This window comes from Pipistrellus hanaki (assembly GCF_964339955.1).
Source record: "Pipistrellus hanaki genome assembly, chromosome: 6".
NCBI classification, from domain to species: domain Eukaryota; kingdom Metazoa; phylum Chordata; class Mammalia; order Chiroptera; family Vespertilionidae; genus Pipistrellus; species Pipistrellus hanaki.
In genome coordinates, this window is record NC_140508.1 from 39644710 (window position 1) to 39655047 (window position 10338).

Consider the following 10338-nt stretch of genomic DNA (forward strand, 5'->3'; position numbering starts at 1 on the left):
CAGTGGCAATGCTAGAAGGACTTTATTCTGCTCTTGCTAAAGTCTGATCTTTGCAAGTTTCTCCATCAGTGCTGGATGCTGTTCCACATTCTTCCAGTAAATTCCATTTCTGCTTAAGTTAGCCAGAGTCAATTACTTAGGCTTACAACCAGGAGCCCTGGTTGGTTTGGACACAGGTTCTGAGTTTCCAGCTTCTCAGTTCTGAGCTAACAATATTAACTATTGTTTCCTCATTCTTGACCATTATTATATAGAGCTTAGTTATTAAAAACTAAAAAAGCAATACCATACAAGTGCTATAAGCATAATCAGGTTATATGAGGGGGGAGGGAAGCTCACATATCTCCAAACTCTTGAAGAGACAATCTCCTGAGTCTTAAAGAGCATACCTGTTCTGCATCCACATTCCATAGCACAATGGTGACATCCAGTGTCAGCTAGCTAAATCTCAGGTGCAATGTACCTGGAAAGTGAGGCACAGTATATCAAAAGACATGCATGGTAACACTAAGCCGAAATAGTAAGTTTTCAAGTGATAATGTAAGTTTTTTAAAGTACAACTAATTGTATTCATTTGCAAATGCTACTCATTTGTACATACACATACATTTATATCATAGCCAGTGCTATACAAAGCTCCTACATATGAAATAAAAGCAGGTTAGTTTGGGGGGAGGAGGATTGAGATGTTGGTAGAAACACAATCTACAAATATAGATTCTTGACAAAGTACTGTGTCGTTTACCAAGAAATCATTTTCCATATGCTCTCGAAATTAATCATTACAATACACTATCTATAGTTATTATCCATATATCTCTATCTCTCTCCCTGTATATGTATGTATAATTCAACCAAGTCACAGACAAATGATTTAAGTTTTCTAAGGTCATAAATTGACCTCATTACCTGAACCCAGACAGATTGATCACCAATCCAGGTTTCTTTGTAATGAAATGATCTGTCCATTTAGAATTTTGGAAAGCATCTGAAGATTTCACCCAGTGCCCATATGGCAACTAAACTGCAAAGAAGGACAGGGGAACCACTGGATCCCTTCCCATTTGGAGACGTGGGGAGCAGGACCCAGGGTCTATTGCATGTCCATCACATGAAGGCTAGGGTATACTACCTTTAACAATCCTCACAAATACTCTGAGAGGTTGGTGTTACTAGTTCCATTTCACAGATGAGGAAATGAGGCTCAACACAACCAAGTAAAGACTGATACTTCATAGTGGTCATGAATCCCAACCTATGAATCCGCTGGTTCTTTCCAGCTTACCACTTTGCCTCCTGTTGAATTCTGAATAGATTTCTAGGCCCAGTTTCTTGAGCCCAAACTAGTTTAGGAATCAGAGTTTTCCAAAGCAAGTCACTAAGTAACAGACTAGTACCTCCTGATGTGAGCTCCTAGGTGTGTCCTTCAGGAACCTGAGCAGACAGTGCTGTCCCCATAGATTTACCCCACAAACAGAAGGAGTATGGTGGATTCATGGTTTAAAAACAGGGGCTCTGGGTGAGGTGCTGCCCATAAGACTTTGTTCTCCTTCCCCACTGGCTGGGTGGCCTTGGGAACCCTTTCATACCCCCTAGGCCTCAACGGAAAATGTCAGATGACAATGCTGACTTCCCCTTGGAGTTACATGAGGATTAAACAAGGTAACACATAAAAAGTGCTCACTGGAGTATCTGACCCATAATACGCAGTTGAGAAATACTAAATACTTAAATTCACAGCTTATTGTGGACATTGGTTAAAAGGACATCACTTGACAGTGTCAAGGACACACTCAGTTGACCCCACTCAATTGCTCTCCCATCAGCCAAATTATTCCTCCTGCTTTGGGCTTTTCCATTAACAATCATTTCAAAAGCCACTTATGATTTGTCACTGGAAAAAAAAATACAAAAAGAAACAGATGTCATTGCCATCTATCTCAGTCATTTGTACCATTTACAAGGAAAGTGTCCTTTTGGAAAATTTATCTTGTGGCTTTATAAAATACTTTGAGTAGAAAACTCAGTAATATATAAAATAGTGATAACTTTCTAAACTCAGCCTGGAATATTTTCGCTTCAGTGTAATTTACTTAGTTTTAAAAATTACCCAGTGAGGGGGGAAAACAGACAATACCAAGTGTGGGTGAGGACATGGAGCTGAAACTCCTGTCTGTTGCTGCTGGGAATGAAAAATGTGCCATCACATTGGACAACCCTGGGTAGCTTCCTATGAAGTTAAGCACACACTGTACAACCCAGGAATCCCATTCCTAGGTATTTACCAAGTGACATGAAAGTTTATGTCCCATAAAACACAATGTTTATGATTGCCAAACACTAGAAAAAATCAAATATTCATCAACAGGTGAATCCTACTCATCAATAGAAAATAATAAACTACTGTTATGGCCAACAATATGGATGAATCTCAAATTCCTTATGCTGACTAAAGATGGCCAAATACAAAAGGATACATGTCCTTTAGTTTCATTTATATAACATTCTAAAAAAATTCTTTGGAGACAGCAAACAGATCAGTGGTTACCTGGGGACAGAAGTGAGGGAGAAGCTGGCTACAAAGGAGAGCCAGGGTATTTATTTGGGGGGTGGGGGGAGACACGAAGGTGGGTGATATAACTGTTCTATGTCCTCATGGTGATGGTGGTTCAATGACTGGAACCATTTGTCAAAAACTACAGAACTCGACATTGAAAAGGGGTGAATGTATGTACTTTTGTTTAAAAAATAATAATCCAATAGTACCCTAAAAAAAGCAAAATACAATTCAGATTTCAGAATCCAAGGATTTCACTGACTTTATCAGAACTAACTGGAAGCCACAATTAGCTTGATTTTCTTTTCTCCATTCAAATTATTGACCCCCAAAAAAGTAAATATAGCAAAAAACAAACAAACCAGCAGTGGAATCAGGATCGTTAAAAAGCAGGTAACAGGGCTGCTGATACTAGAATTATTGCTGCTATAAGAATAGTCAGTAAAACCTGACATTCAATATGGTGGTAGAAACAAAGAAAATTAAACATCTTAAGAAAGTCAATTATAATTATTATTTACTAAATTGGAAAAGTAAGAGGTAATATAGAAAAACTATGTAAGAATATTTGCAATAAGATTTAAATCTAATTCATGAAACTAGAACTCCTTGTCTCATCTATCCATCACTTTTCTAATCATTTTCTAGAGGCATAGCATGTTATCATACTTTGCAGTTGCCCATTTGTATGTAGACTCTCCGGCCAATGACTAGAGTCTGCTCAGACTGGCCACCGCCTGAAGCAGCAAGGACCCTGTGCTTGGCAGGCTCCACCCACCATATTGCTCTAGGAAGATGTCAGACTGATCTGAGGGCAGCATACAACCAAAATCCAGGTGGTAACAGAAAAATAGAAGGGTGGAAAGTAGCTTCTGTTCTAGTAAAACCAAGTTCTTTATATGGGATCATGTCAACAAGTTTTATGACGAGTGAGCTCATCAAAATAATGAGAAGATGCTTACAGCTCTATGCTGATGGAACCTTCCTCTAGAGAAGCATGCTCATGCCAATTTCAAAGTCTATGAAAGTGAAAAGGACAAAGACAGATTCTTGCGATTGGTACGTGACTCTTAGGAGACATTTGAAATGAAATTGGCAGTGTATGGCTACAAAAATGCATCTGTCTTGGAAATGTTTAAACCCTGACCAAGTATAAGAAAAAAAAAAAAAAAAAAAAAAGCTGTTATCAACAGAGACTGATAAATTCACCTACACATAGATCATCAAAAGAGTAGTGTTCCAATCCAGGAGTTTCAGCAAGTTGTTTTGATATTTCATCCCAAAAAAACTGAGCTCCAAGGAAGCACAGCCAGTTTTGGAAAACTGTACTATTTAACATAGAGTCTCTTGTTTGCAAATTTTAGAAGTTTAAAGGTAGAATCCTTTGCATTCTAAGTTGTCAATACAGTAGATCTTCAAGTTATGTTAGTGACTTCTCCCCAACATCCTAAGTAGGAACTTGCAATTTCAGCCATAACACACATTCAAAGACATATGTAATTGTCTTCTCTTTAGTGTCACAGATTCTGCCAACTTTTCATGGAAGAGTTTCTCCTTACCTAGAGAAATCGCCTTAAGAAGATCTGTAAGCATAAGCTGTCAAGTGTAACCTCCTAAAATGAATTTGCTGCTCAGTAGTTGGCACAGAACAGGGTGAATGGGTGTATGAGAAAACAGCTGTGACTGACTGCTGTTCAGGGTTCCCCATTGCTAAGAGAGGCATCCCAAGGTCAATGCCTATGCAATGTTAGGAGGTTCTTATTTGCTCTGTTCTATAGGAAACACACAGGAAAACAGCACCACCTCACAGGAACCTGGGTCATTTACAATTTCTGTCTAGCTCCTAAAAAAATAATTTAAAAACCACACACAGAAAAAAAAGGAGTGGCATTTCTTCTGTTTTGGATTTTCTCTGATCTAACTAGAAAGAGCTCAAACGAGTGCCTGGTTTTGTAAATAAAAGAACAGGTATATCAGTTTAAGTCTTTAGCACAGTCATAGAAACAACAGAATAATAAAACTAAAAGCTTTTAATTCTACAATAGATACTCTCCCTCCTAATTATTGGCTAAAGGGTATGGATGATTCATGCTTTATGTTAAGTGTACCACTGAAATGTGTTACCAAGAAGTGCTCATATTTCGAAGAGTAATTCAATTGTCACTGTTAGGTCTAAGGATCATCAAAATTCCCTTACTTTAAGTGCATACATTTGGGATGAAACGTAGCAAAGGAGATGTATCTTCTTTGCAAATATTAATGTCAAGAGTTAAAGATCTTTCAAGTTCAACCTAAATGACTGAATAGCCCTAACTGGCAAGGTTCAGTTGGTTGAGTGTGATTGATTCCTGGTCAGGGCACAAGCTCAGGTTGTGGTTCATTCTTGGTGGTGTATAGGAGGAAACTGATCAATATTTTTCTCTCTCTTTCTGTTTCTCAAAGATCAAAAGGAACATTTTAAAAACATTTTCTTGGGCTTCTTTCAATCAGCATGAGGTTTACTATTCACAATTTTCATGGGAGTATCACAGAAAGATCACAGTTATGTCACATTCTGGAAAGATCAGCAATTCATACCAGGAATATATTTTTTCATAAATGTAAGAGGTGGCTCCCATCAGTTATTTTCAAATTATGCTACCACAGAAGCTTAGACCAACATGTCTGCCTTACCACCTAAATGTAATTGCAGAAATGAGTCACAACCATACAGCAGAACGAATATAAGCAATAAAAACAAGCAACCACTGAAACATTCTATGACCTGAATGAACCTCAAAAACATTATTTTAGGTGGAAAAAACCAGATGCTGATGACCAAATATTGTATGATTCCATTTGTATAAAGTGTACAGAAAAGTCCAATGTAAAAAGACTTTACATTTTAGTGACTGCTAGGGCTGAGGGTCAGTGAGGCAGACAGCCATGTGGGGTCTTTTTGAGATAATAAAAATGTTCTAAAGCCGGATTGTGGTGATGGTTGTACAATTCTGTAAATGTACTAAAAATCACTGAGTTATACACTTGAATATATTTTTCAGTATATAAGTTATACCTCTAATAAAGCTATTTTTTTTTTTTTAAGAGCAGGGGAAAAAAGAGGGGAGGCAAGAATGACTTGAATAAAGTTACTCTTTACCTCTGGGAGGAAATATAATTGCTGTCATAATATACAGGAAAATGTAATTTGATGCATAGAATTTTCTCAATTTGAAGTTTTTCATTCATTTCTTCCTCCTAAATTATTGACATCAAATACTAAAAGTTTAGTTCTTATGAAATTTATATAAAATTGATAGCTATTTTAGGTTTAATATCTCAATATTTCATAATATTTATTAGACAGACCTCCAGGATGATGGGCAGGTACAAAAACTCTGTTGGGCAGAAAGGAATGCCTAGCTAGAGGCACACCAGGAAAACAAGAACCTTGCCCCCAGGGTAACCTATCCTCCCTTAGCATATCACTGGTCATGTGACCTTTTCTTCCCTAATGATAACATTTAGGCCTCAGTTGTATTTCCGCTCCAGGTCCGGAAAATCAGCAAAACCAAACAAATGGCACTGTGGCTACCTCAGGACCAGCTACACTGACTAATGGCCTCCCCACCCACTCATCACCCCCTCACTTTCCCCACCCTCCATTCCCCCACTCAGCCTTGGCACCAACCAATCAGTAGAGACCAGGATCCCAGAAGAGCACACCTGGAATGCTGATGAATATTCCATTAAAACCCTCCCTGAGACCTCCTCTAAGATTTCCACATGCAAGGCAAATGACCCAGTGCATGTTCTCCCTCCAAGAAGCACACCCTTGCCATTTCCCACTGGCACGAATCCTCCAACCTCTAAGGGAGCACATGAGACTTGCAACCAAGGGAACAATGGACAGCTCATCCCAGGCTTACCCCTGAACTGTCTCTAAGGCCCCCTTTTCTCTGACTTCCCAGTGAACCAGAGCAGCCCAGCCTACACTCTCCTGTTGCCTTGTCTATGCCCTTCCTTGTTTACTGTCTCAAGTGAATTTTGGCTGCCATCATTGACCCAATGTCGGTGCTGGGTAGCCCTTCCCTTTGGATATCCCATCCCTCATTCCCTTTTCCTAAATAAATTCAATTTTCTTTAATCACCGTCTGAGATGGCTATTTAGCCTGCCTGCATGCACCATCCACCACGTTCACCTTTCAATATTAAACCCAGAATACCTGATTCCTAAGTCCTTCCCCAATCTAAGCAAAAGAGAAAGCATTCCTTCCCAGTCCCCTTATTGCTTGGCACCGATTGCCTGTGCACCCCTTTCCTCTGCGGCTGCCCGACTTCTGAATCAGCCAACACCATGGGTTTTGGAGATCTGTACAGGCTCACTGGTCTCCAGGTGCTCAACAACTACCTGCGGACAAGAGCCAGATCCATCAAGGGCTCTGTGCCGTCACAAGCAGACGTGGCAGTATTGGAAGCAGTCTCCGGCCTACCACCTGCCAAAGTGTTTCATCCCCCACGTTGGTATAATCACATCAAGTCCTACAAAGAGGACAAGGCGACAAGGCCAGCCTGCCTGGAGCGAAGGCAGCTTTGGACGAGTATGGCCCTGCTGATGTGGAAGACACCACAGGGAGTGGAGCTACAGATACTAAAGATGATGATGACATTGATCTCTTTGGATCTGATGAGGAGGAGGAGGAAAGTGAAGAAGGGAAGAGGCTAAGGGAAGAACACCTTGGGCAGCAGGAGTCAAAGAAAGCCAAAAAACCTGCACTTGTGGTCAAGTCTTCCGTCTTATTGGAGATGAAACCTGGGGATGATGAGATGGAAATGGCAAAATTAGAGGAGCGTGTCAGGAGCATTCAAGCAGACGGTTTGGTCTGGGGCTCTTCTACACTAGTTTCAATGGGATGTGGAATTTTAAAAACTTCGAATAATAGTGTGTGAAGGAGGATGATAAAGTTGGGAATAGTCACGCTGGAGGAGTGGATCACTGCTTGTGAGGACTATGTGCAGTCCGTGGATGTGGCTGCTTTCAAAATCTAAATCCATTCTGGGATCATTGCCCTTAAATAAAACCTTGAAATATATAAAAAGAAAGAAAGAAAAGAAAACCACTGACCCAAATAACACACAAGTTCCTTTACAAATTATTTACATCAGTGTAAGACAATATGTGGTTTGAAACTAAACTGTTTAAATCACTGTCAAATCTGATGATCATTGATGTGGTTCCTAGTCTATGGTCTCAGTGTCCTGGAGGATTCCAATGTTGTGCCAATTCCGAAAGGACAGGAATGTGTGCTATTTACACAGGGCTGGGTCCCCCTGAGGCTCCAACACAGAACACGGTTTCCTACAGGAGGGACACTCAGTAAGTATTGGTTCGATGGATGCATTAATAAGCCGAAAACCCAGACACACCAAGTATTTTCTAAAATTGAATGGAAACACACAAAGGATCTTGTTTTCCAAACCCAGGTCAATTTTCATGCTTGTAAAATGTAAGTTCAATTAAACATGTAATTAGATTGATAGTAACCTTTTGCCGTCATGAACTTTTTGCAGTGAATACATGGTCATGTGATTTTGATGTAACTATTTCAGTTCAAAAGATTCGAAACAACTACTTCTAAAGACTTTTAAATTCCCTCCAAAATCTTCAATTATATATATATATATATATATATATATATATATATATATATATATATATTTTTTATTTTTTTTTTTCTGTCCTTATCCTAGACAAATAAGCGTACACTTCACTTTTCAGATTTAGCCAAACCCTAGCGTACTTTTCATCTTTGGCCGGAACTCAGGTGAAGCCCACTCGATGTCCAGCACATTGTAACCCATAACGTGCTTGTATTGATTCATGGGCCGTCAAGGCGAATAAATAATACAACCGAAATAGTGACTGTTTATTTCGAAAGCCTCTTTGTAGTTAGAAAAATCACAAAGAAAGGCTCCTTCTTAGGAAGTTTGCCTGGGGCCCAGGAAGTGGAAACTGTGTACATTCTTTCTATAAACCCAGGGGCCCCAGGGAGGGCATTCCTCTGTCCAGGAGTGTGAGGAGGGGTTGGGGTGGGGGGGCGGCCCAGCTACAGGAAACCACAGCACCAATTGTGTCTGTCCTGGTACCTGAGACTCCAGCTCAGATCAGATTTCTGGTAAACCAGACTTCTGCAGAGCTGAATATTTAATAGCATTAGGTAAAATCAAAAGGACAGACTATCTTCCCCCCCCCCCCACCTCTTGCAAATGCAGAAAACAGTAATTCCCCTTCGCAATTCTCTGCTTCACCTAGTCTACCTATGCCAAGAAATAAAGGAGGTTTGAATTCCTAAAATAAAACAATATAGTGTAATGGTGAACTGGCACAGTTTCAGCTACATTTAGGGCTAATTGTGTCTTCCGTTCTATATAGTATATTTACAGGCAAATATATTCTTTTATGGGCAAAAGTGGGTTAATAGTTGTTCCTCTGGAAAAAGACATGCAGCTTATGACAATAGCATTATTTACTCAAAAAGAATGTCACGATGGCACAGTAGATCTACTTTTGCCCAGCCCTGTGTATGTGTGTGTGTGTGTGTGTGTGTGTGTGTGTGTGTGTGAGAGAGAGAGAGAGAGAGAGTTTGTGTGTGTGTTTTTTCCTCTTTTCATCACGAAGAGGTTGAAAACCACAGCCATATCATCATGTCATCTAAACACCAGCCTTGCTCGGTCTGTACTGGCTTTCAGGAGGGTAACACTGCGCCTTGCACAACTGCAGGGCTCCGGAATTTCCAGCTCTGCCATATCACCACAGCACACCTGCAGCTACAGGGTCCAGCAGGAATGAATGAAGGGCATTCATTCACTCGTCTGGGCTCTTAATTGCGGGAGCAGTGACCTGCCAGAGCCCTGACCTGGGGTTTCTCAGGTACCAGCAAGTTTTCCGGAGGTCTTTCTCCTTGGCCCTGACAACAGAAACCTCGGAGTCCTCTGGCAACTGAAATCATGGGCTTTCACCGGGCTAAGGAGGACCTATTTTAGGGGGAGGGGGAGCGGAGCTTGGGGGATAGGAGGTCTGGGGAAGCTCATCTCTCTTCTGGGAGGAGCAGACACTTCTGGCCTAGGGAATCCGGCACAGAAGACCGCTTTACCTGGAGGTACACTCTGCTCCCAAGGGCCCCTAACAGGGACAGGTCTGTCCCTGGTTAGCTGAGCTGCGCTGGTGGGACCGGCTTCAAGGGTGCCTGGATGCCCCCCCCCCGGGGGTGACCCGGCGCGCGCTGGGGGCCGCAGATCGCCTACCTTGGAGGGCGCTGAGGGCGCGCGGGTTCAGAGCTGCTCTTCCCCTGGGATCTCCCGCTGGGTGGCCTGGGGGAGGGGGGTGGCCTTAGGAGCTGCTGGGGGACAGACAGACCAGCTCCGCCCGGAAGGGCGCGCCTCGGGCAAAGTCCGGCGTCCCTGTGGCTCCTGGGAGGAGCCTGGGCTCCTGCCGCGCCCAGACGCACACTTTCTGCTCCCCGCACCCCGGGGTGCACGGCCTGCACCCAGGGCTCCCAAACACCGCACACCTCTCAGCAGAGATATAAGAGGGATAGTTTATAAAGAAGGTTCTGTTTGCACTCTATATTCATAAACTTTTGTTCTTGTTGAAAATTTAATTTTTTGTTTTGGAGTAATTTCAGATTCACTTAAAAGTTGCAGAGACAGCACAGAGTGCCCTAACCCCCTCAGCTGGTGTCCCTAATGAGAGAGAGAGAAAGAGAGAGAGAGAGAGAGAGAGAGAGAGAGAGAAGAGATAA

At 41.7% G+C, this 10338-nt stretch overlaps 1 protein-coding gene and 1 pseudogene across 6 annotated transcripts in view; one reads left to right on the forward strand and one right to left on the reverse strand.

The window, feature by feature from the left end:
• CCDC68 (coiled-coil domain containing 68) overlaps positions 1-9982 on the reverse strand; it is a 47844-nt gene extending 37862 nt beyond the window's left edge. For 3 of the 5 annotated variants that reach the window (XM_084888478.1, XM_084888476.1, XM_084888475.1), the window contains exons 1-2: positions 9842-9970; positions 390-463 (exon numbers count right to left, since the gene is read on the reverse strand). The gene's annotated coding sequence lies outside the window, so the exon portion shown is untranslated. Of the gene's footprint in view, positions 1-389; positions 464-9841 lie in introns of all 5 variants that reach the window. The other 2 variants (XM_084888477.1, XM_084888474.1) reach the window with 1 other exon arrangement.
• On the forward strand, positions 6894-7585 carry LOC311624192 (elongation factor 1-beta-like; annotated as a pseudogene). The gene has a single exon. The product of its transcript is annotated as an elongation factor 1-beta-like (transcript).
• Positions 9983-10338: the final 356 nt, after the last annotated feature.